Source organism: Pan troglodytes, chromosome 4 (genome assembly GCF_028858775.2).
Source record: "Pan troglodytes isolate AG18354 chromosome 4, NHGRI_mPanTro3-v2.0_pri, whole genome shotgun sequence".
Taxonomy (NCBI): Eukaryota; Metazoa; Chordata; class Mammalia; order Primates; family Hominidae; genus Pan; species Pan troglodytes.
The window spans coordinates 69,784,738-69,809,072 of NC_072402.2; the positions used below are offsets into that span (position 1 = coordinate 69,784,738).

A 24,335-nucleotide genomic window follows, 5' to 3' on the forward strand; every position below is an offset into this window, starting at 1 on the left:
GATCTAGAAAGGCAAACATCTCTAGCAGATCTAGAGAGGCTAGCCAATGTTAGCTAGCAGTGTCTTTATGTTGATAAACCTATTCAGAATGTTAACTTTGTTTGTTGGTTTGTTTGTCCGTTTTTGTCTCCCAGGCTGGAGTGCAGTGGTGCGATCTCGGCTCACTGCAACCTCCAGTAATTCTCCCGCCTCAGTCTTTCCAGCAGCTGGGATTACAGGCTCCCCATCGCCACACCCAGAATTTTTTGTAGAGACGGGGTTTCGCCATGTTGCCCGGGCTGCTCTCAAACTCCCGATTTCTTAGTCTGACCCAGTCAGGGTTTAGCTATTTCTTAGCGTAGCAAGTTGAGATTTATTCCAGTTTCGATTTCTAGTTGTAACAATGCTGGCTTTAACCGTGCCTATATAGTCGTTGCAAGTTCCTGTTTTGTAATAGGAACCCCCATTATAGCCGTGCGTACGGTTTTTAAGTCTTGTAGAAATCTGGGTACTGGAGAATGTAATTTAAAAAAAAATTTAGCAGTGCCTGAAATCTTTTAGTCATACCAAGTGTGATTTCACAATAGAGATTCTCGCCCTGGCTGTGCTTGTGATTTTTCACTCATGCAGAAGTTGAGGTGTCTAGGCTACAGGAACTTTTTGGTGTCGCAAATACCGGTTTAGCCATGGCTGTTTCTTCTTAATCCGAGGAAATTTCGAATAGGCGCAAGAGGCACAGGTTTAGTGCTAATACAAATATAGCCGTAGGATCGCATCGTTCAACACTGCAATTTCTTTGTAGGGTTATTTGTATGTTTTGTATACTCAAAATTTTTTGATGTGTCTTTTTCTGGGAGCTAGGTTACTGGTGTATTTTATTTTCATTTCTGTTTGCTTTAAAAAATTATTTTATTTTTTATGTAAATGTTATGTATTTTATTTTTTCTTACCAACTGCCTTCCCCAGAAGAGTAAATGTGGCATAATTTCTTCTACTGATTTTGAGTACCATGTCTCAGCTTCCTACTAATTAGCCTTCTCCCGTGAGCCGGGGAGCAGAGCTGGTGCCTGGTCTCTAGGGTTCTCTTCCGCGGCTCTGTGCCTATGTCGAGCCAGCAGTTTCGCATCAGCACTTTCGCCAATAGCGGAAACTCAGTGTTTTCTCGGCTGCTGCACCGCTGGAAGCGCTGAACACAACAGAACGTTTCGGCCGGGCGCTGTGGCTCACGCCTGTAATCCTAGCACTTAGGGAGGCCGAGGCGGGTGGATCACTCGAGGTCAGAAGTTCGAGACCAGCCTGGCCAGCGGGTGAAACCCCGTCTGTACTAAAAATACAATAATTAGCTGGCCGTGGTGGCGCGTGCCTGCAATCCCAGTTACTCGGGAGGCTGAGGCAGTATGCTTGAACCCAGGTGGCGGAGGTTGCAATGAGCCGAGATTGCGCCACTGAACACCAGCCTGGGTGACAGAGCGAGGCTCCTTCTCAAAAACAAAACAACCCAGAACGTTTCTTGTTCACAAGACTCAGAAGTGCTTTGTGGTAACGCTTCCCCTCTCCTAGCGCCGCCACTTTCCCCGGGCTGGCTGTCTCACGGTCTCAGCCCAGTGATTGGCCGAGGAGGCGCTCTTTCAGCACTTTCGCTGGAAGGGCTTGGGCTCGGTTTTTCTGCCACAGGCGTTTCATTGGGTAGGTGCTTTCTCGGTGGAAGCACTGTACAACCTTCCAAGCCTCGATATTTCTCAGAGACGACGATTTCTTAGTGGCAATACCTTAACTGCACCAAAAACTAAAGTTTGCCGCTGGGTACTCCGCTAGTCGTTCAGTGTCCGCATTTGCTATTGATGCAGGATTTTTGCTTCTAAGCTCAGCTATATCCGGGTCCTTGTCTCACGATCAGGAGGAAGTGGGCACGCGGATATCGAAGAGTGAGTGGAGTAGAATTTATTAAGCGTAAACGAAAGCTCTCATAAAAAACAAGGGTCCTGAAAGCAGGTTGCCGGTTGCTCCTTAACAGTTGAATACAAAGGCTTTTATATGAAAGCTAAGGAGGCTGGGTTCCCTGTTTGTATAAGGCGAGAATTCCGGATGGCTCCATCCCATTCCCCCAGTGCGCATGCGCGCTGTCAATCCGCAGCAGGCATGCTTAGGCAAGTCCCTTGTGCAAGTTCCCTTATCTGCACAAAACACCAGTCGGAGGTTCTCTGGGGACCCTTCCCTTACAGTCTCCCTAAAGCTGGCTAACTCCTTTCACTATGTCCCAGTATCCCTGGTTCGTCGGACTGGCACTTTCTGAGTCATAGCACCGCTCATTCGTCCGAGCAGAATTGATCTCGGTGGCAGCACCTCTGGTGGGTCGACCCTGCAGCTTCTCCTGAGCAGTTTCGTTAGTTTTTGGGTCCTAGAACCGCTAGTGGTACCATAGCGGCTCTTCATGGGTTGCAGGACGTTTGCCAACTCCACCCCACGCTGCCTGCCTAGGTTCAGGCTACGGGGCAAAAAGAACAGACTCCTGCAAAGGAAGAACCCCGAGGGTTGGCTATTTAGGAAAGACGTCCTTTGCAGTGCCAAGTCCGCGGATGCTGCACTTGACTTTCTCCTCCCTCCTGGGGAAGAATTGATGTTTACCTCTCCCCACTCTCCGGGCCGCATTATCCAGGGATTTCTGGGACTAGACTACCTGAGATTTTAGCGCTTCTACTGGATCATCCTTTTGGAAATAATTATCACTTACAATAATGTCTATCCGGGCCAGGTGCGGTGGCTCACACCTGTAATCCCAGCACTTTGGAAGGCCGAGGAGGGTGGATCACGAGGTCAGGAGATCGAGACCACCCTGGCCAACATGGTGAAACCTCGTCTCTACTAAAAGTACAAAAATTAGCCGGACGTGGTGGCGCGCGCCTGTAGTCCGAGCTACTCGGGAGGTTAAGGCAGGAGAATAGCTTGAACCAGGAGGACTAGGTTGCAGTGAGCCGAGATCCTGCCACTGCACTCCAGCCTGGCAAAAGAGCAAGACTCCGTCTCAATAATAATAATAATAATAATAATAATAATGTCTATCCATGTTCTTTAAAAAAGTTTGCCTTCACTATTCTTTGTCAACGTTTGGTTGTCTTTCTCAATAAAATAAGAGAGAAACATCAAATGCCTTTTGTTTCTTTTGTTTTGTTTGATTGTTGTTGTTTTAGGATCAAGACCAAGTCAGAGGTCTGTTGCTGGGTAAGGAGTGCAGGTAGGAAAGAAGCCAGGACTCCTCCCACTTACATTCCTTGATTCCTCAACCCAAGCACATACTTGGTAGGACTGTCTTTGGCCAAAAGCTTTTATCTTTCCAAGTTCTTCCTGGGCTCTGACAAGTGCCTGGGAAGTGGTACAGTAGTCCCCAGCTCTACAAATTGCTGTTCTGGAGGGTGGGTTGGCAGAAATGTTGGCTAGTTGAAATGTGAGTGGGGCAGCTTAGGTAGGCAATGATTACCTAAAGACTGTAAAGCCAGGCGACTAGACCTGTATACCTTGGTGGTGAAGACCTAGGAAACCAGGTCTCCATCACTTATACACTATAAGGTGTAACATTTCAGAAGTAAACTGAAATCTTATGCTTCATATTCCTTTTCAGTAAACTCAGTGGCATATTACACTAATCATGGTGTCCACTTTTTTCCTGAGTTATATACTATTGAAAGATCTTAGAACACTCTAGCACAATGTAAATGTTCATTATATATTAATTACAATTACTTTATATAACTGTTCTTTTTCAGTGATTTTTTTTTATACCTCAAATCACCAAACACAAGCCTGAATCCACTAAAATGTCCTTTCTAACACCCTCATTTTGAGACAGCTCGTGGTTCTCCATGATAAGTTCTTGGGTGAGGAGTAACAAATCTAGTTTCTTCAACTGCAAATTCAGTTTCTGATGGTCTTTGGCTAAAGCATATTCACACATGCGAGGAATTGATGAAAATGACATCTAGCAGGGACGTTAATGGTTCTTAAATACTTTGGGTTCATTTCTGATTGGCCTTTATTTCTAATAAAGGTATCTGAGGCTGGGCGCAGTGGCTCACGCCTGTAATCGCAGCACTTTGGGAGGCCGAGGCGGGTGGATCATTTGAGGTCAGGAGTTCAAGAGCAGCCTGGCCAACATGGTGAAACCCCGCCTCTACTAAAAATACAAAAAATTATCCGGGAGCGGCGGCGGGAGCCTGTAGTCCCAGCTACTCCGGAGGCTGAGGCAGGAGAATGGCGTGAACCCGGGAGGCGGAGCTTGCAGTGAGCCGAGAGATCGCGCCACTGCACTCCAGCCTGGGCGACAGAGCGAGACTCCGTCTCAAAAAATAATAATAATAAAATAAATAAATAAATAAATAAAATAAATAAAAATTAGCCAGGCGTGGCGGTGCTTGCCTGTAATTTCAACTACTCGGGAGACTGAGTCAGGATAATCACTTGAGCCTGGGAGGTGGAGGTAGGTTGCGGTGAGCCGAGATTGCACCACTGCACTCCAGTCTGGGTGACAGAATGAGGCCCTGTCTAAAAAAAAAGTATCTGAGAAAGGCAAGAAAGAAGAAAGTTTAGAGGGTGCCAGGAATTTTTAAAAAATCTTTACTTCCCCCAAATTTGGAGAGTAATACTTCATCATTGGGAAGGGGAAGTAGTTTCAAATATTTCTGTAATTATTTGAAAGTGGAAGTATCGAATAGAGTCCCATAATAAGTTTCCTTATTAACAACTTGGAAGTTCCTAGAGTTTTGAAAGGTAATGTTTTGGATTTTTTTAATAGAGTATAAATTTTGTCTCTATACTCATTTGCAAGGAGATCCTGCCCTGAACTATGATAAGGCTATGTATTGTGATTATTGTTTTCTTATTGTTAGAAAGTCTTCTCTCTTTAAGTTTTGTCTGTCACCATTCTTTCCATGTGGGAAAGCCTTTAAAGGATACAGTCCTCAAAGAAAAATAAAACCCTCTGATTATGACTGTGTATGATAAGTTTAATTGATACTCCTATATTGTTCTTGAAAATATAGTACTTAATTCATAAAATACTTGTCAAAACTAGAGTGTATTTTGCCCCACACCTTCAGTAACATTGGGTATAATAATTTAAATGATCTTTGTAGTTGCTGAGGCAAAATTATATAAATACTTGTGTAAAAATAGAGTGCATTTTGCCACACATCTCTAGTAATATTGGGTATAATTAAATGATCTTTGTAGTTTCTCAGGGAAAATATACATGTTGCTTTTAACTTTCACTCATTTAATTTGGAAGCATCACATTTCTACAGGCATAAGCCACCTCACCAGGCCTTTTCTTCTTCATTTTTTTAGTAAAGAAAGATAAAAATAATGTCCATTCTTTGTAAGATACTGGAAAATAACTTGGTTTCCAAAGAGTTTCCATCCAGTCCCAAATTTGGAGAAATGAACCTGCACACTCCAGTGCAATGTCAAATCTAGACAAACAAGAGGCAAATGTTATTAACATTAGAAAATGTGTAGTCTCCATTAAAAGCAAGGATGGGAATTCCTTGGGACCAGAAATGCAAAGAATTCCTGGAAGTGGACTCTAGGTGTCTGCAGAATGAACCCTGAGAGAATAAGCAGCCCCAGATGGCGAGTGTTTATTGGGGGAATTCTCCTGGTGACCCCAGGAAGCTGGCTTCAGATTCTTGCAAACTCCAGTTCTTGCAAACCACTATTCTACTTTGTTGCTATAAATTTGTCTACTCTAGGTACCTCACACAAGTGAATCATGCAGTATTTGTCCTGTTTGACTGGCTTGTTTCACTTAACATGTTGTCTTCCAGGTAAATCCATGTTGCAGCATGTGTCAGAAATTTCTTCCTTTTTGAAGCTGAATAATGTTCCATTGTATATACATACTCCATTTTGTTTATTTATTCATCCATTGATGGACACTTGGGTTGCCTTCATTTTTTCGGCTTTTGTGAATAGTGCGTCTATGAACACAGGTTTATAAATATCTATTCAAGTGTCTGCTTTCAAATGTTTGTGTATATCCCCAGCAAGAGAATTGCCGGATCTCATGCTAATTCTATTTTTAATTTTTGGAGGAGCTGTTATGCTGTTTTCCATCGTGGCTGCATCTTTTTATATTCCTACAAACAGTGCACAAAAGTTCCAAGTGCTCCACATTCTTCTGGTTTTTTTTAATAGTCATCTGGTTTTTTTTTAATAGGTAGTTACATTCATTTTTGCACTTGGAAAACTGGGGGCAAAAACCAAGGGCATGGCAAAGTATAAAATGTGTAAAAAATAAGAAAAAAATTATGTATGTATGTATTTATTTTGAGATGGAGTTTCACTCTTGTTGCCCAGGCTGGAGTGCAATGGCACGATCTTGGCTCACCGCAACCTCCAGCTCACAGGTTCAAGCAATTCTCCTGCCTCAGACTCCTGAATAGCTGGGATCACAGGTGCCTGCCACCACGCCTGGCTAGTTTTTCTATTTTTAGTAGAGATGAGGTTTCATCATGTTGGTCAGGCTGGTCTCGAACTCCTGACCTTAGATGATCTGCCCACCTCGGCCTCCCAAAGTGCTGTGATTTCAGGCATGAACCACCACAGCCAGCCTATTTTTGACTTTAGATAAAATAATTCAGTACCCTGAGGCCAGGGTGAACAAAGCAAGATAATAAATTACTACTCTGTATCTCTGAACAACTGATGTCTTTCAGTGCTAAACTCAATCAAAAGCCTGGCGGGGAAAGTAGATCTCCAGTGCCGCCCCTTTAAGTTACCTCTTGTACCATAGTGCTGACTGAAGAGTGGTAAGCAGATCTAGAGAGGCAAGCTGATATTAGCTACCAGTGTCTTCAGGTTGATCAACATATACATAGTGGTAACTTTTTTTTTTTTTTGAGATAGAGTCTCACTCTCTCACCCAGGCTGGAGTGCAGTGGTACAATCTTGGCTCTCATTGCAAAATCCACCTGCCAGGTTCCAGTGATTCTTGTGATTCAGCCTATTGAGTAGCTGGGATTATAGTCATGCATCACTATGCCTGGCTAATGTTTTTGTATTTTTAGTAGAATTGGGGTTTCCCTATGTTGGCCAGGCTGGTCTTGAAATCTGGGCCTCAAGTTATCCACACACCCTAGTCTCCCAAAGTGTTGGGATTACAGGTGTGGGCCACCCTGCCTGGCCTACAAGGGTAACTTTTTAAAATGGTCTAAAAACAACTCTATACTCATAAATTTAACAAATTGGATAATATGGATCAATCCTGCAAGATCCACAGTCTACCCAAATAACACAAAATAATCTGTATTTTTTTGAAGTTATTAAAAATACTGAATTCATGGTCAAATGTCTTCCAAAAAACAAACCTAGAGGTTCTTACAATTTCACTGACTAATTTTACCTAATATTCAAATAATTAATAAGATGAATTCTACACAATTTATTCTAGAAAATAGAAGAATATGGCATACTTCCCAACTTATTTTATGAGATCAGCGTTTTCCTGGCAAACACAGTACACTAGGAGAAAACTGCTGACTAATATTGCACCTACATATAGATGCAGAAATCTTCACCAAAATACTAACAAATAGAAATCAGAAATGCATGTTAAAGAACAATACCATGCCCAAGTAAGGTTTATTCTACATGTAAGGCTGGTTTAATACTCAAAAGTCAATCAATATGATTCAACCTATTGATTGTCTGGATTGGAAACATCATACAATTCTATCAAATGATTCAAAAAATGCTTTTAAGAAAATCTATACCCATTCATGATTTAAAATTTAAAAACCAACTCTCAACAATGTGGGAATCGAGGGAATTTCCTCAACTGTGCAAAGAACATCTACAGAAACCTATAGCTAAATTGTATGTAATAGTGACAGACTCAATGCTTTCCCATGAAATCAGGAACAAGGCAAAGATATCCTCTCCAAGTCTTTCTATTCAACAAGGTACTGGAATTGTTTGCTGGTGCAATAAGGTGAGAAAAGGAGTTAAAAAGCATATACATTGGAAGTAAAAAAAAATGAAACTATCCATAATTGCAGAACATGAGCCTATCTTAAAGAGTCTAAAAGCAAACTTCCAGAACTCATGAGTGAGTTTAGCAAGGTCTCAAGATAGGAGGGTGCAAAGCTTCAGAGGGAAAAAGTTCCAGGGCCTTAGAACAGGAGAATTTCCTGCAGTAAGTTCTCAGGTCCTCTGCCTGTTCACTTGATTTCCTGTAGGCTCAGCCTGTGAGTCCCCCACCCTGCATGACCCCGGGCCGGTCCTCCCCTCCAATCTCTGCATAAGACACACCACTTTTTGTATTTGATTTTGCTCTGCAACCAGCAAATCCAGGCGACCCAGGTTTCCCTGCCAGTCCTGGCAACAGCAACCAGACACCCCACCCCTGAGCCTCATCCTTACCCAACGTCATCAGCAGGAACCCAGGTAACAGGAATTTCACATTTGTGTACAATTTTATTGAGAAGAGGAAGGAAAAAAGGCATAAAGTGATCTGAAGGCGAAACATCTTCCATCGCATTTGAGAGAACTCAGGTATTATTGTAACTTTATTTATTTATTTATTTACAAGAGGATCATCCAATGGAAGGTCTCAGAGGAAGTTCCAGGGCCCAGGATTCCAAAGGCGGGCCGTGGACACAGTCTCAGGGCGTCTGTCCCCAAGCGCATGCCATCTGCAGCCAGCAGTCTTGGAACTTTGGTTGGTGGCACCAGGGGACAGCAGTAGGCTGACACTCTCAAAGGTCTTCTCGGATGGAAGTCTCCGGCTCCGGTCGTCTGTCCACTAAGCGAGAGGCGAGTTGCGAGGGAGGCTGCGGGGGCGGGCGGGCATATGTTGAGACCCTATGCAGCCTCCTGCTCTCCCGAGGGCTCCTGCGGCTCCTCCTGAATTGCCTGCGCCGGATCCAGAGCAGGCGACTCTGCGCCCCGCCTCCAGGTACTCTGAGGCTTGGGAAAGAGATCTTTTCGCCGGCAGTTTCAGCAAGGAAGCACGCAGGGAGCGGAAAGTATGTGGCAGTGGAAATCTAGGCCGGCCCAGGAGAGATCGCAGTGGTAAGCACAGGAAGGGAGCATCCAGGACACCGAATGTACTGAGCTCCGGGCTGGGGGCATCTGGTCCCGCCGCCTCCTTTGCGGAATCCCGGGCCTGCCAAACTCGGAGGGGACAGAGCAACACCATCGCGTCCTTTCACCAGCGGATACAGCGTATCTAGGACTCATAAGTCAACATCTTTTGCGTTTTTGTAATCTTCTGGTCTCATGGGCCGTCCAAATCAGATTGCAGGGAGGTGGGTGTGAACCTTATTCTTAGGAGCAAGTTACATCAGGACATGGAATTAATGAGATTAACATAAAGTCCTATCATCTGAGATGAAGTTATCTAGTTAAACAATTTGCTTTAGGGATTGAAAAGAAAAAATATCACCTTTCTTGTACAGAGAAAGCCCTCTTGGGGCACCCTGGTTAGAAAGTTCATTATTGTCCCCAAATGCATTGCTAGTACTAGAGCAGACAGGATCCCTTTCTGCCTCAGAGTAATGCTTGTCAGATGCCTAAAGATCGCTATGTTACTGAGGAGCAGGCCAGGGTAGTTGCCCATTTTTAAAATTAGAAGATCATTTTTTGGGGAGATATTTTATTATTGTATTATTCTGTGTTATGTTGACTCATGTTACATTTTAATTTTAGATTCAGGAGGTACATGTGTAGGTTTGTTATGAGAATATATTGTGTGATTCTAAGGCTTGATCTCATCACCCAGAGAGTGAACTAAATCCCCAGGAGGAAGTTTTTCAGCCTCTACCCCCTTATGTCCCTCCCTCCTTCCTTTCGGAGTCCTCAGTGGTCTATTGTTCTCATCTTTATGTCCCTGTATACCAGGCTGAGCTCCCACTTCTAAGTGAGGACATGTAATATTTGTTTCTGCATGAATTTGTTTAGGATAATGGCATCCTTATAGAATAGCTTGAAGCTGGATAATGTGATGCTTTGGGCTTCATTATTTATTTATTTATTTATTTATTTATTTCTTGGGATGTTTTGCCTATTCATTGTCTTTTTTTTTTTTTTTTTTTTTTTTTGAGACAGGTTTTTTGCTGCAGCTCAGGTGGGAATGCAGTGTCATGCTCTTGGCAACCTGGACCTCCCAGGCTCAAGGGATCCTCTCTGTCAGCCTCCAGAGTAGCTGGTGATCCTCCCCCCTCAGCCTACAGAGTAGCTGGGAATACAAGTATGTGCCACCATACCTGGCTAATTTTTCTTGTATTTTTTGTAAAGATGGGTTTTCACCATGCTGCTAAGTTGGTGGTTGCCTCAGCCTCCTGAGTGCCTGGGACTACAGACAGCTGGGACTGCAGGCAGGAACCACCACATCCAGCTAATAATTTTTTTTTTTTTTGGTAGAAATTGTGTTTCACTGTGTTATCTGGTTTGGTCTTGGACTTCTGGCCTTAAGTGATCCTCCTCCCTCAGCCTCTCAAAGTGCTTGGATTACAGATGTTAGCCACCATGCCTAGCCCATAATAAAGTTGTTCTAGTCTTAGATTCTTCTCTCATGATGGTAATTCCACCTTCAGTTTTTGGGGTTTTTTTTTTTCGTTTTTTTTTTTCTTTTTTTACAACATCTTGCTCTGTTTCCCAGGCAGAAGTGCAGGGGCAGGATCCCAGCTCACTGCAACCTCTGCCCCCTGGGTTTAAATGATTCTACCACCTTAGCCTTCCGAGTATCTGAGATTACAGTTTCATGCCACCATGTCTGGCTAATGTTTGTAGTTTTAGTAGAGAGGGGGTTTTACTATGTTGGCCAGGCTGGTCTCAAACTCGTGGCCTCAAGTGATCCTCCTGCCTCAGCCTTCCAAAGTGCTAGGATTACAGATGTGGGCCACTGCACCTGGCCCAGATTTTTTTTTCGCTTTGTTCATTGCATTATTCATATCGAAGTGGAAGTATCGCAGATAATTCTAGTCTTACTATACTACCTAATATAGCATCCTACTATACACTTATGTTAAGTTTCTTGATAGCATTTATCACGGCCGAGCGCAGTGGCTCATGCCTGTAATCCTAGCACTTTGGGAGGCCGAGGTGGGTGGATCACCTGAGGTAAGGAGTTCAAGACCAGCCTAGCCAACACGGCTAAACCCTGTCTCTACTAAAAATACAAAAATTAACCAGGCATGTTGAGCGCCTGTAGTTCCAGCTACTCGGAAGGCTGGGGAGGGAGGATTGCTTGAACCCAGGTGGCAGAGGTTGTAGTGAGCCGAGATCATGCCACTGCACTCCAGCAGTGGAAACAGAGAGAGACTGTCTTAAAAACAAACAAACAAAACAACAACAGCAGCAACAAAAAGCATTTATTATATAAATACTGTCTTATTTATTTGTTGTCCTGTTTACTGTCTTTTTTCAACTCATGAAGGTGTCAAACACTTTGTGGCCAAGTCCATGTCTACTTGTTGATCACTTATTTCTGGGACCTTGATCCCTTTGTAGTATAATATAGATGCTTAGCATTTGTTAATGAAGAAACAATAAATGTATTAAAAGACTGGGTGTGGTGGCTCATTCCAGAAATCCCAGCACATTGGGAGGCTGAGATGAGAGGATTGCTTGAGCCCAGGAGTTTGAGCCGAGTCTGGGTAACATAGGGAGACTCTACCTCTACAAAAAATTTAAAAATTAGCTGGGTGCCTGGTGTGCCTCTGTAGTCTCAGCTACTTGGGAGGCTGAGGTAGGAGGATTGCTTGAGCCTAGGAGATTGAGGGTAAATTGAACAGTGATCATGCCACCACACTGCAGCCTGGGTGACAGAATGAGACCCTATCTCAAAAAAAAAAAAAAAAAAAAAACAAGAAACAAAAAACAGTCTCAGAGGTCTATAGCTGATTATAATCCTATAAAAGGATCAAAGTAAAACAATAATTGTCGATGGCAAAAGTATTAGAATAGCAAGGGTTAAAGATGCAATGGACAAGGAAATTTGGTTATAGCTATGGTATACAACAATTTAATATAATGATCTTAATTAGTTCTGATAACATACACTAACACATTTCAGAATCACAGGAATCTCATACGATTTTGTAATACATACTAATGAGACATTCATATAAATACAATCTAAAGAAAGTTAAATATCATTTCATATTTGATAATGCATCTTATGTGATCTTATTATGCCAAATAAGCCAAATATATCTCTTTGGATTTCAGGGGACTTAATGTCAAAAAAATTAATGAGGTAAAAAAGACCGAATTTAGAATTGGATTTTAGAAAGTTTGTCAAATACTTAAAACAAGGTCAATGTTTAAAACACTTGATATCACAAAATAGAATCACAGGTCATTGTAAAAGAAGTCAGTCGTTTACTCAAAGTGGTAACTCAAATATTTCAAAAACAAAAAGGCAAAACCTTTTACTCTTTGAGACTTACTTTCCCAAAAAATAAGACCTAATGAAGATAGAATGAAGCCAATTAAATCTATTTCTCAAATCTTATAGACAAGTGTATTAAATTTTAATCATCTTGACCAGAAGCTATAATTTTATAAACCTTTCATAACGTTTTATAATGTTTAAAAAAAGAATGGGTTAATACCTCAAGAAAACATTGCTAATCTGACACAGGGGCCCACAGGCTGGTCTTGCATCAGTGTTCCTTTTATATTAATCTTTATAGGCTGGCCATTGTGGCTCACATCTGTAATCTCAGTACTTTGAGAGGCATAGGTGGGTGGATTCCTTGATCTCAGGAGTTTGAGACTAGCCTTGGCAATGTGATGAAACACTGTCTCTACAAAAAATACAAAAATTAGCCAGGCATGGTGGTACACACCTGCAGTCCCAGCTACTCAGGAGGCTGAGGTGGCAGGATCGCTTGTGTCTGGGAGATGGAGGTTGCAGTGAGCCAGGATCATGCCACTGCATTCCAACCCAGGTGACAGAGCTAGTTCCTGTCAAAACAAAACAAAACAAAACCACTGTTTATAGAGAAATACTGAACTAACTTTCGCTCTTAAAGTAGGTCCTTACAAGTCCAAACACCCACTTCTTCTGCAATAGTCCCTGGGACTAGGGGGTTGAATAGTTTAATTTTCTGGACCCAGGTCTCGTGAATGCAGCTTCTTCTGATTTTCATCTTCTCTTAGGTCTGAAGATGAGGCTTCAGTTGCTGTTAATGTTTAAGATTTAGTAGGAGTTGGTGACCTTTTTCGACCCAGGAGTGAAAGCCCTGTAACCTGGTAACAAAAAACTTTAAAAGAATTACAGAAAGTTATGTAGATATAATAACCTTTTTTAATCTCAGTTTTTCTAAGCAAATAAAAACCTAGTAATAATTACACAGGAATTATTTTGATAAAATGTACAGTATGTTTTTACCTTTTTCCTAAATAACTTTTGAATTAGATAAAACTATTTTCCTTTTAATAATAACACTTTTTCTTTGGAAAAATGTTTGCCTACAGTACTTTTGTAAAGTTGAGAATGACCCAGACATTTAATGACTACCTATTATTTCATACAATATAACTCTAAGATTTTTTTTTTTTTGATGGAGTCTCAGTCTGCCTAGGCTGGAGGACGGTGGCACGATCTGAGCTCACTGCAACCTCTGCCTCCGAGTTCAAGAGATTCTCCTGCCTCAGCCTCCTGAGTAGCTGGGATTGCAGGCATGCACCATCACCGGCTAATTTTTGTATTTTTAGTAGAGATGGGGTTTCACCACTTGGGCCAGGCTGGTCTCCAACTCCTGACCTCAAGTGATCTGCCCATGCTGGCCTCCCAAAGTGGTGGCTCACACAGTAATATCACAGTCTTCTGAATTCAAAATAGGCCGAGGCTGGAGCTCAGGCACCACCTCTGCGGAATCTCAAGCAGGCTTCACATAGCCAAGAAAATGTTGCTCCATCGCTTAATTAAGCCTCAGAGCAGGAGGACATAAGCGTTTGCGCTGATTGACGAGAGGAAGCAGAACCTTTAGCACTACCATCAGCCTGGGTATTTATGCTCTCCGGAGCTCGTGGGCAGAGGGCACCCAGATATTATGAAACTCAATAGTAACGAATGCACGAAAATTAGTAGACAAATGAAAACCGGTAAAATTCTAGAGAGCACATAGAAACAAAACAAATCGTAATTCCGACAGAAAAACATAGCGAGAAAAGAAGTCGAAATGAAACGGATACTAAGCAAACCTTACAGAGAACGAGCGCTACAAAACGCAGGGATTAAAGAGTTCTTCAGGGGCCAAAAACCATCTGTGTCCGGGAAATGAGCATTGCTGCCACCGGAAAACTGTCCGCTAGGTCTCTGCACTGCTCTGGACCTCGCTAGCAAGAATCTGGCGGCGCTGAGACTCAGCAAGCGCCGGCACCTAGCGGATAGCGCTGGTATTGCCAAACAAATATCCGTTTAGGCGCCATAACGGTGCTGCTAGAAAGAAACTGCGGATTCTTAGGAAGGGTGCTTCCATGCCGAAACATACTGTCTGGAGGAATGGACCGACTCTGTTTAAATATGTTGTGACGTTTTAATGTGTTTTAATCCGTTTAACGTGTTTAATCCGTTTAATGTGTTTTAACACGTTTTAATGTGTTGTGACAGGAAAAGAGCCGGCTAACGGTATTACGGAAGTACTAGTTGGCACAGAGGCTCGGTGCAATTACCGTTCTGCACCGTAAAACGGGTTTAGGAAGTTCCTAGGAGATACTAGCGGTGCCAGAACCGAGAAAGTGACGGCACAGACAACTTATGGACTCCGCGTACGGGAAACGTTCCGTTGGGCGCTAAGAACGGTGCAGCAACTGAAAAACCGCCCAGTGGGCGCTACTGGCAAAAGCGTTGCTGCAAAACCGCCAGCTCCGCATTAGAAGCAGAGCCGCCAGACAGAACCCGGGACCTGAAACCACCGAAGCGGAGACCGAGCTTGGCTCCCCAGCTCCTGAGAGAATGCAAGTCAAGGAGTACGAAGCTGTGATACTCAAAATTAGTAGAAGAAAAATGAATAACATTTAAATAAGATAAAATTTTAAAATAATAAATTCTAAAATTCAAATAAAAAGGCAAAGCAAACACACTGGAAACTACCGGTAACGTTGTTCTCAGAGCAAAAGACACAAAAAGAGAATTTAAAAATAAGCAAAAATTAGAGAGAACCAACCCTACAAAGCAGAAATTACAAGTATTGCCAAATGAAGCAATTCCGTGATTAGGATATCCCTGTTAGATCTAAACCGGTACATGTTACACCTAAGTCTACATTTCTTAGGACAAAAACAAACAACAGCAACAACAAGAAACCAACAAAACCCAGTCATGGTTAAACCTGTTTACGACTAAAAAATCGTAGTAGCTGGTATATCCCGACTTCGTCCACAAGAGGAAAAAGTCGCGTTCGGCGGAAATTGCTATCGTCAAACCGAGCTTCGTAAACCAGAAATCGCGTTTGCCGGCATTTCCTGACTTGCATGGGAGTTTAAAAAACACCAACATAGCTAAGGCGGGACTTGATGTTGCGCAGCTAGCCTTGGTGTAAGAGCTCCCAGGCACTGCTAAACTGGTCATCGCTAAACCTAAATGAATAGCATTCGCTGGTACACAGATTTCTACAGGAGTTAAACATCTCCTGCGCAGCTAAAGCAAGCCTTACTAGTAGGAAGCCGGAACTTGCCACGACTTAGAAACTTGAGGCTTTGGGAGGCCAAGGCGGGTGGATCATCTGAGGTCGGGAGTTTGAGACCAGTCTGGCCAATGTGGCAAAACCCTGTCTCTACTAAAAATACAAAAATTAGCCGGGTGTGGTGGCGGGCGCCTATAATCCCAGCTATTTGGGAGGCTGAGGCAGGAGAATCACTTGAACCCGGGAGGTGGAGGTTGCAGTGAGCCGAGATCGCCGAGATGGCGCCGCTGCATTCTAGCCTGGACGAAAGAAACTCTGTCTCAAAAAAAAAAAGAAAAAAGAAAAAAAAGAAAAAGAAAAAAGAAAAAAGAAACTTGAGGCAGGGCTAACTCTGCGTTTGTTATGATTAGGCTACAGGAAACCCGGAGTTGCTGGGAAATGAGTCACAGGGTCACTCAGCCTTTCTGTGGCGAAACATCGACTTCCTACGACCTAGAAATCGCCACCACGCCTAGGCTGGTGTTTGTCCTAAGTGGGGACTTGCTTGGGTTGAGAAATCACATTTTGGCTATTCCCCGACTTGAACCAGGGGGTAGAAATCGTAGTCACCGGCTGGGCGCAGCGGCTCATGCTGTAATCCCGGCAGTTTGGGAGGCCGAGGCGGGCAGATTATTGAGGTTAGGAGTTCGAGACCAGCCTGGTCAATATGATGAAACACCGCCTCTAGTAAAAATACAAAAATTATCCGGGCGTGGTGGCGAGCGCCTGTAATCCCAGCTACTCAGGAGGCTAAGGCAGTAGAATCCCTTGAACCTGGGGTGCGGAGGTTGCAGCGAGCCAAGATCGCGCCACTGCACTCCAGGCTGGGCGACACAGCGAGACTCTGTCTCAAAACAAAACAAAAGGAAAAGAAGAGAAAAGAAAAGGAAACGCAGGCACCCTGAAATCGAAACTTGTTAGGACCAACAAGCCAACGACAGACGAATCCGCGGGGTCCTGCGACAGACACGCCAGCCCCGCCGCCACAGCACAGGGTTCTGGAGGTCGAGCTGTTCTGCGGGTTCTGCGGCGGCGCTGGGAAGAGACGGCGCCCGGGCAGCTCCCCTGTCACCGGCTCGGAGGAGCGGCGGGCTCCCCTAGCCCAGCGCCGCCGCCGCCGCCCGGGAACGCCAGGCTCACCCCAGCTGGGGAAGCTCCGAATCCCTCAGATCGGCGACCTGAGTGCTGTCGCCCCGAGAAAATGGAGGCATCGAGCAACGAGCTGTGCTGAGACCGAGAGACCTCAGTTCTGCGAAATGTCGGTGCCTGGAGCTTGCGAATGACTGCAGCCGGCGGGTTGTCAAGGACAACATTCCTTATGGCGCAACCAACGGCGCTGTCACCAAGAAACTGGACTCTGAGAAAAAAGAGGGTTTCGGCCACCGAGAAACTCCGTGCCACATGTGCCGTGACAGCAAAACCGCCCGCTCCGCGCCGCTGGTGAAAGAGCTAACGAACGCCAGGTGCTGCGACAGTGACACCGGGACTAGAAGGCCTCGGATGGAGAATGGGACGCCCAGAGCAAGCAGGAAAACGTTTTGTTTGGCTCAACTAGCGCTGTCGCAACCGGAAAACTGTCAGGCCAGTGCTGCTGCGGAGGCGCATGTGAGAAACAGGTGATCCGAAGGAGGAGTGGCTCTGGGCGCTGGACTCGCTGGTGTGAGAATCTGGCTGCGCTAGGACCCGGCAAGCGCGGGCACCAGGCGAACGCCAGCGACTTTGCCAGACAAATGCATGTCTTTTTTGGTCGCCATTCAAAGATGCAGCCGGCAGTCAGCCCCGGCTCTGAGAAACAAGTGGAGGTGTCAGCCATAAACCCTCCGTTCAGGGAAAAGAGTCGCTGCGACGGATCGACTGGCCGTTGGGTGGAACTTTCTTTGGTGGCCTAGTGACTAGAAAATAAAAACGAAAACGAAATAAAAAACTGCTACTGACATTACTCCCACGCTCCCTCCTCAAGTCAGTGGCTTCAGGCTTAAGAAAACCTGTGTTTTTCTTGGCTGAATCGTGATCCCTAATTACTGAGGGCCCCGCGACCCACCAAGTGCGATTCGCAGAGGGAAAGGAGCTGGAATAAGGATGCAGAATGGGACGGTTTTGGCTCCTCCAGGAAGAAAGCAAAACAAATGCAGGTCGCGAACACTTTACATTGCAGGAAGCTGCTCTTCCAGTGGCCGCGGCTAGGTCCTTCCACACCACCTCTCTGTCCTAGGCCTTCGTCCCGGTTCAGCCCTCACGGATTCTAGGCTAGCGGTCAACAACAGCATCCCTCCGGAACCTGGAAACTCTAGGTCCGAGATCTCGGTGAAGAATGAAAGGCACAGCGCCGCTCAACCCAGGCTTCAGGCCTGCCCCGCTGGTCCCGTCCCTTCCCTGTGGGATGGAACTCTGTGGGAATCGCTCCTTATTCTGATGGTTCACTCATTCAGATGTCCTTGATATTTGGGGATAGTTCTAAAACAGCAGGGGAGAAAAATGGACTGCGAGGCTCCGGTGTTGGACGTGAAATTGGCAGTGAGACATCCGCCTCTAAGCCCAGGGAAAAGCTTAAATTGTGGTTCTCTGTCTCTAGCACCGTGATCTTTGAAATGCGTTATTGATTTTCTTCTTTCTTCTGGGAAATGCAATGCAGGTGAACTTGTAAGTGTTGAATCCTCCCTCTCCTCACTTTTCAATCAGACCGAGGCCTACTTCCTTTCTGATAAGAAATACGGAACTGCCATTGCTCAGTAGGAAAATGTCCTTTCTACAAGCATTCATATTTCAATAAAAATCTGCACTTTGTGAGTTGAGCCCCGTCAAAGAGACCTACAGACCCTGCCATGAGCATCTCCATCCACACTCATCATTTCCCATTTTCACCACTTCTGCTCCTGTGCAAACCAGTACTATCCTTTTCTGGGGGATCCTAGGCAGAAGCGAAGGCAGGACAAAGGCAGAGAAGGCACTGCCAGGTAAGGAAATCTATTTTGCCCTTGCAATTCTGTCTCCCAAGGAATTTGCCTCAATATCTCCCTCCCACCATACCCCTTCTTCAGCTAGCCAAAACCTTCCCTGCTATTTGAGGCTCCTCCAATTGCCTCCTGGTCCTGTGGTTGCAAGAATAAAGGAAAAACTACACTGTTCTCACCCACATAGTTACAGACACTATGAAATAGAAGAGCAGTCTGGAGTCATTGCAAAGCAAAATACCTACCATCAGTTCTGTCTTCCTATTTCTTTTTTTTTTCTTTTGAGACAGAGTCTTGCTCTTCACCAGGCTCGAGTGCAGTGGCGCGATCTCGGCTCAGTGCAACCTCTGCCTCCCGTGTTCAAGGATTCTCCTGCCTCAGCCTCCTGAGTAGCTGGGACAACAGGAGCGTGCCATGACGCCCAGCTGATTTTTGTATTTTTAGTAGAGACGGGGTTTCACCATGTTGACCAGGATGGTCCCGATCTCTTTACCTAGTGATCTGCTGGCCTTGGCCTCCCAAAGTGCTGGGATTGCAGGTGTGAGCCACTGTGCCCGGCCCTCTCTTCCCATTTCTACTCCAGCTTCCCATCTTAGTAAAAAAAATCTGTGAGCAGCACCCTGTAGCGGGAAAAGGTAACCTGTCTTGATGGGAGTCCATAGGAGGCTGCAGGCTGCTTCCCTACAGAGACTGATATCAAGGTAGCTGCAGAATTTAGATTCTAATCCTAGTGTGATTGGAGGTGGGGTAGATTCCAGGGAGGTCAGAAAGTGATCAAATACAAAACTGTGCTCCTTTGGAGGAGGTCATAGGAACTTTGAAGTATGACAATGGCTAGTAATTGGGTAGAATTGGAGCAGGCTGGTGATGGCAGTTTTGTGTGGGTGGTAGGACCTAGGAATCAAACTTGAGGGCAAATTGTGGAGCACATATGACAAACGATGTAGAGCCTTTCCTATTTCCCTTTCCAGTGTGTTATCCAAAACAATAAATAATAAAGAATTAAGAAAGACTAATATTTTTATCAATCTCATTAAGAAAAATTGCATCAAATCAAGATAACTATAATGATAAATATTGTTAGAATATTATTAACCAAATGAAAGTGACACAAAACAAAAACAGGGGGTGGATGGTGGGAGGGATCAAATAAAAGCAGTCTCCAACACTCAGGCAATTTGCACAGGTGAATCTTCTGGCCAGTTGTTATGTTGCAGGAAGCTGTGCAACTAATGAATGAGGAGGCAGGAATCCATATTAATACTTTCCTGATACAGAGAAATTCTTGGATTTAACAATCTGCTTCTTTGTCAGATACTGACTTTTGATTATAGGCTCAGAAAAGATAACAGTTATAATCACTTAGTCTAGTAGAGTAGGTAAAAGAAAGACCGTGTAGGAGGCTAGACAGAAAGCAAAAGGTAAAAGTGCCACGGGGTAAGTCATCTAGAGTTGAAAGTGAAGGACTGTGCTTGGTACCAATGGAGGACTCCACCAGGTCAGGTTAACCTACAAAAAATGAACCATTGGCTGTTGATCTCTGGGACTGAAGATTCACCCTATCCCATTCCTGTCTAGCCTCAGCTTTACATTCACTGTGTAGCTCAAAGGTTTTTTTTTTTTTTTTGTAAAACACTCTCCACAAATGTTTGATAGATTATAAAACCCTGTCCTAAGACTTTGTCATCCACAGACAATTGTCTTATTTTCAGTCCTCTTCAAAAGGTCGTTTATAATTAGCTATTGGACTTTGATAGGTGTTTTTGAATGCAGGTTTCTAATTACTCTGGAGATTGTGACATTAGAATAAAGAAAAATGTGACATGAGTCTGCTTGGGAACATTATTTTTTTAAAAAGTGGAATAGAGGAGTAAACTTTTAGGACTCTCATGGAGAGCTGAAATATTCGTGAATATCAAACAGGAGTTAATTGCATGGACTGAACAAATAGAAGACTGAAATGATATTGTTGACTTTTTTGCTAAAAAATTGCTGATCCTTAAAAAATTGCTGATCCTTTTTTATGTTTTCCTGAGTCAAGGAAACTTTACTTTTGAGCTATTGACAGCTTTTAAAAATTCAGTAAAGTATACTCCAGTGAACAAAATTTGGAGCATATTTGTTTCTCTTTACCTGATTTCTCCAGAATTTGGAAACTATTTGTGAATATTCTTAACTTATGTCAATGTAGTTATTTGCATAAGTGCAATAAGAATGTTTTCTTTTGCAACAGAACACCGTTGGAGAAACTGGTTATTTTACCAAGGCTTTGACTGAAATGGTGTGCTTTTCTTTAAGGAGTCAAACTTGACTTACAGAGCCAATAAAAGCCCCTTGGGAAAACAGGCCCCAAATCTTGTCTACACGGTCCCTATACAGGGTTTCTGATTTGTGGTAAGTAAAGAATGTCACTTTTTGACAAGCCCAGGAGCCCCAAGTGATCTTGGGACCTCTAGAGGAGGGGAATTTACCCAACTCATATGTATTCGATGGTACAAAGCCATGGCTGGGCTCGGCTTTTAAAAAGTCTTATCTGAGACTTTTTCTACGGAACAGAGTTCCATCAAAGTCATTTAAAAAGGCTTGTGTGAAAAATAATTGTTCTTGCGGCACTTTATACAAATAATTAGGCCAAGTATAATAAAGCGAATAGGTCCTACCATGATTTCTCTTTAGTAAAAATGGGAAACTGGAGAGAGAAAAATTATGTTTCAACAACTACAGTATACATGCTGTTAGATTCTAGTCTTGCCTAATGTTATTTAATTTTTATTATTTTCTACAGTTTGGACTGAATTCCAAATTTTTTTTCTGGCTAAAAGTCTCCAAAATGATGTTTTCAATTATTTTCTTCTGTCTTTTCCTTTCCCTTCCCCATTTTTCCTAATTTTAAATCACTGAAAACGAAACTGTGCTTTCTTAAAGCCCTGCAAAATGAAGCTAGACAACTTAAACTTCAGAAGTAAATAAGAACAACCTATGTACATACATAAACCACTCTCATACCTGCCTGCTGATGTATGGACTTCAAAGTATTATGGCCCATATTGATTTTCCAGAATTATCTTTTTTGGTTTGTTTGTCGCTGTTTTTCTCCTTTCCTACCCATATTTTCTCTTCATAGGATGCGAGACTTCACAACCTGCTAAAAATGAGCCCTCCTAATAATGTGTGTCCTACCCAACTGGGAATAAACCATCGTAGCCATGAGAGATCAGATGACTCTTCTCCTCCAAATATCATGTTAGAGGAGATTCACTTTCTTGTAAAATGCTTTATCTGAAAGAATTTAAAAAGAAACGGGAGGAAATGTGAAGGAAAATAAATCCAGGGACCCCCAAATCACTAAGCCAAAAGGAAAAGTTAAGCTGGGAGCTTTAGGGCAAACCTGCCTTCCATTCTATTCCTAAAGAATATAGCTGCTAAGTTGAAAAAGTTACATACCGGCCAGGCAAAGTGGCTCACGCCTATAATCCCAGCACTTTGGGAGGCTGATGTGGGCGGATCACCTGAGGTCGGCAGTTTGAGACCAGCCTGACCAACATAGAGAAACCCCGTCTCTACCAAAAATACAAAATTAGCCGGGTGTGATGGCACATGCCTGTAATCCCAGCTACTCGGGAGGCTGAGGCAGGAGAATTGCTTGAATTTGGGAGGTGGAGGTTGTGGTGAGCTGAGGTCCTGCCATTGCACACCAGTCTGGGCAACAGGAGCAAAACTTGCTCTCAAAGGAAAAAAAAAAGCCACATACCTCCCTCACCCTCACAAGGAATTTCTTTGTGGACAAAGCACAGACAGAACTCGAAGTCATCCCTCTGCTCACTGAGATAAATGCATATCTGATTGCCTCCTTTAGAAAGGCTAATCAGAAACTCAAAAGAATGCAACTGTTTGTTTTTTACCAATCTATGACCTGGGAGCCCCCTCTCCACTTTGAGTTTTTCCGCCTTTCCAGACGGAGCCAATGTACATCTTATGTATATTGATTGATGTCTCATATCTCCCCAAAGTATATAAAACCAAGTTGTGCCATGACCACCTTGGTCATATGTGGTCAGGACCTCCCTGAGGCTGTGTTATGGGTGCGTGCCCTTAACTTTGGCAAAATAAACTTCCTAAATTGACTGAGACCTGTCTCAGATATTTGATGTTCACACTATAATGGATAACTGAGACTGATTAAATTATAAAGAAAAGATTTTTATTTTGGCTCACAGTTTTGTGCTGTACAAGCATGACACTAGCGTTTTCTGTTGAGGGTGTCAGGAAGCTTCCACTTATTGTGGAAGACAAAGGAAAAACATGTGTATCACATGGTGAAAGAAGGAGCAAGAGAGAGAGGGAGAGGTACCGGGCCTCCTTTTAAACAACTTGATCTCCTGTAAACTCATTATGGCGGGGAGGGCACCAAGCCGTTCATGAGGGATCTGCCCCCATGACCCAAACACCTCCTACCAGACCCCATCTGTATATTGAGGATTACATTTCAACATGATATTTGGAGGGGAAATGTCATCTAAACTTTATCAGAGAGAAATGAATGTAAACTCCGCAGGTAGCATGTATTAGGCTATTATTGCATGCTATAAAGAAATACCTGAGACTGGGCATTTTGTAAAAAACAAAACAAAACAAAAGAAGGTTTAATTGACTTATGGTTCTGCAGGCTGTACAAGGAAGCATCGTGGCATCTGCTTCTGGGGAGACTTCAGGAAGCTTCCAGTCATGTTGTAAGGCAAAGGAGGAGCAGGAACATCACATGTCAGAGTGGAAGCAAGAGAGAGAGAGAGTGGTGGAGAGTTGTCACACACTTTTAAACGATGAGATGGTGCAAAAGCTTACTATTGCAAAAACAGCATCAAGCCATGGAGGAATCCACTCCCATGACCCTGTATCTCCCACCAAGTCCCACCTTTAACATTGGGGATTATAAGTCAACATGAGATCTGAGCAGGGACAAACATCCATACTATATCCCAGCACACTCAGCATTAATCATTAGGTCAACTTGTCCCTGACCTGCTTCCTTATAGTTGTTTACTGCCTATTTTCTCAGAAGTATGTAGACTCTGCTACAAGATCATAGTTCACCTCAACTACTTTATAGATAACAACTTAATATTAAGGAAACATTAAGTTTTCCCTTTGAAATATTGTTTCAGGTCCTGCATGCCAGTAAAACTACTCATGTCAGCTGTTCTGCAGGATCCCATGAGAAGGTGAGTCACCAGAAAATGCAGTTTCCACATCCTGATGATTTCATCTCCCTACCCCAACTGATCAATTTCTCCAATTTTCCAGCCTCTCACCCTCCACAATCCCCTTAAAAACTGTAGCCCAGAACTCTCTGGAATGATGAATTTGAAGGTTTGCTCCTGTCTCCTCACTCAGTAGCCTGTAATCATTAAACTCTTTCTCTGATGCAAACTCTGCTGTCTCAGTGTAATTGGTATGTAAGTGTGCAGCAGGCATATGAATCTGTTGGTCCTGTAACAGTTGGGATGCAGTGGCACAATTGTAGCTCACTGTAATCTCTACCTCCTACACCTAAGGGAACCTTACCACCTCAGCACCCGGAATAGCTAGGACTTTAGGTCTGTGTGCTACCACCCATGGCTAATTTATAAAATAATTTTTTTGTAGAGACAGGATCTTTCTATGTAGCCTGGGCTGGTCTCAAACTCCTGGCCTCAAGGTATCCTCCCCACTCTGCATCACAAAGAGCTGTCACTACATG

At 43.7% G+C, this 24,335-nt stretch overlaps 1 long non-coding RNA gene across 1 annotated transcript; it reads right to left on the bottom strand.

The window, feature by feature from the left end:
- Window positions 1-8,425: 8,425 nt before the first annotated feature.
- Window positions 8,426-17,108, bottom strand: LOC104006463 (uncharacterized). The gene is made up of 4 exons (XR_010156927.1): window positions 15,639-17,108; window positions 13,038-13,241; window positions 12,825-12,942; window positions 8,426-9,296 (listed from the first exon to the last, which is right to left on the bottom strand). It is a non-coding gene; the product is annotated as an uncharacterized LOC104006463 (long non-coding RNA).
- Window positions 17,109-24,335: the final 7,227 nt, after the last annotated feature.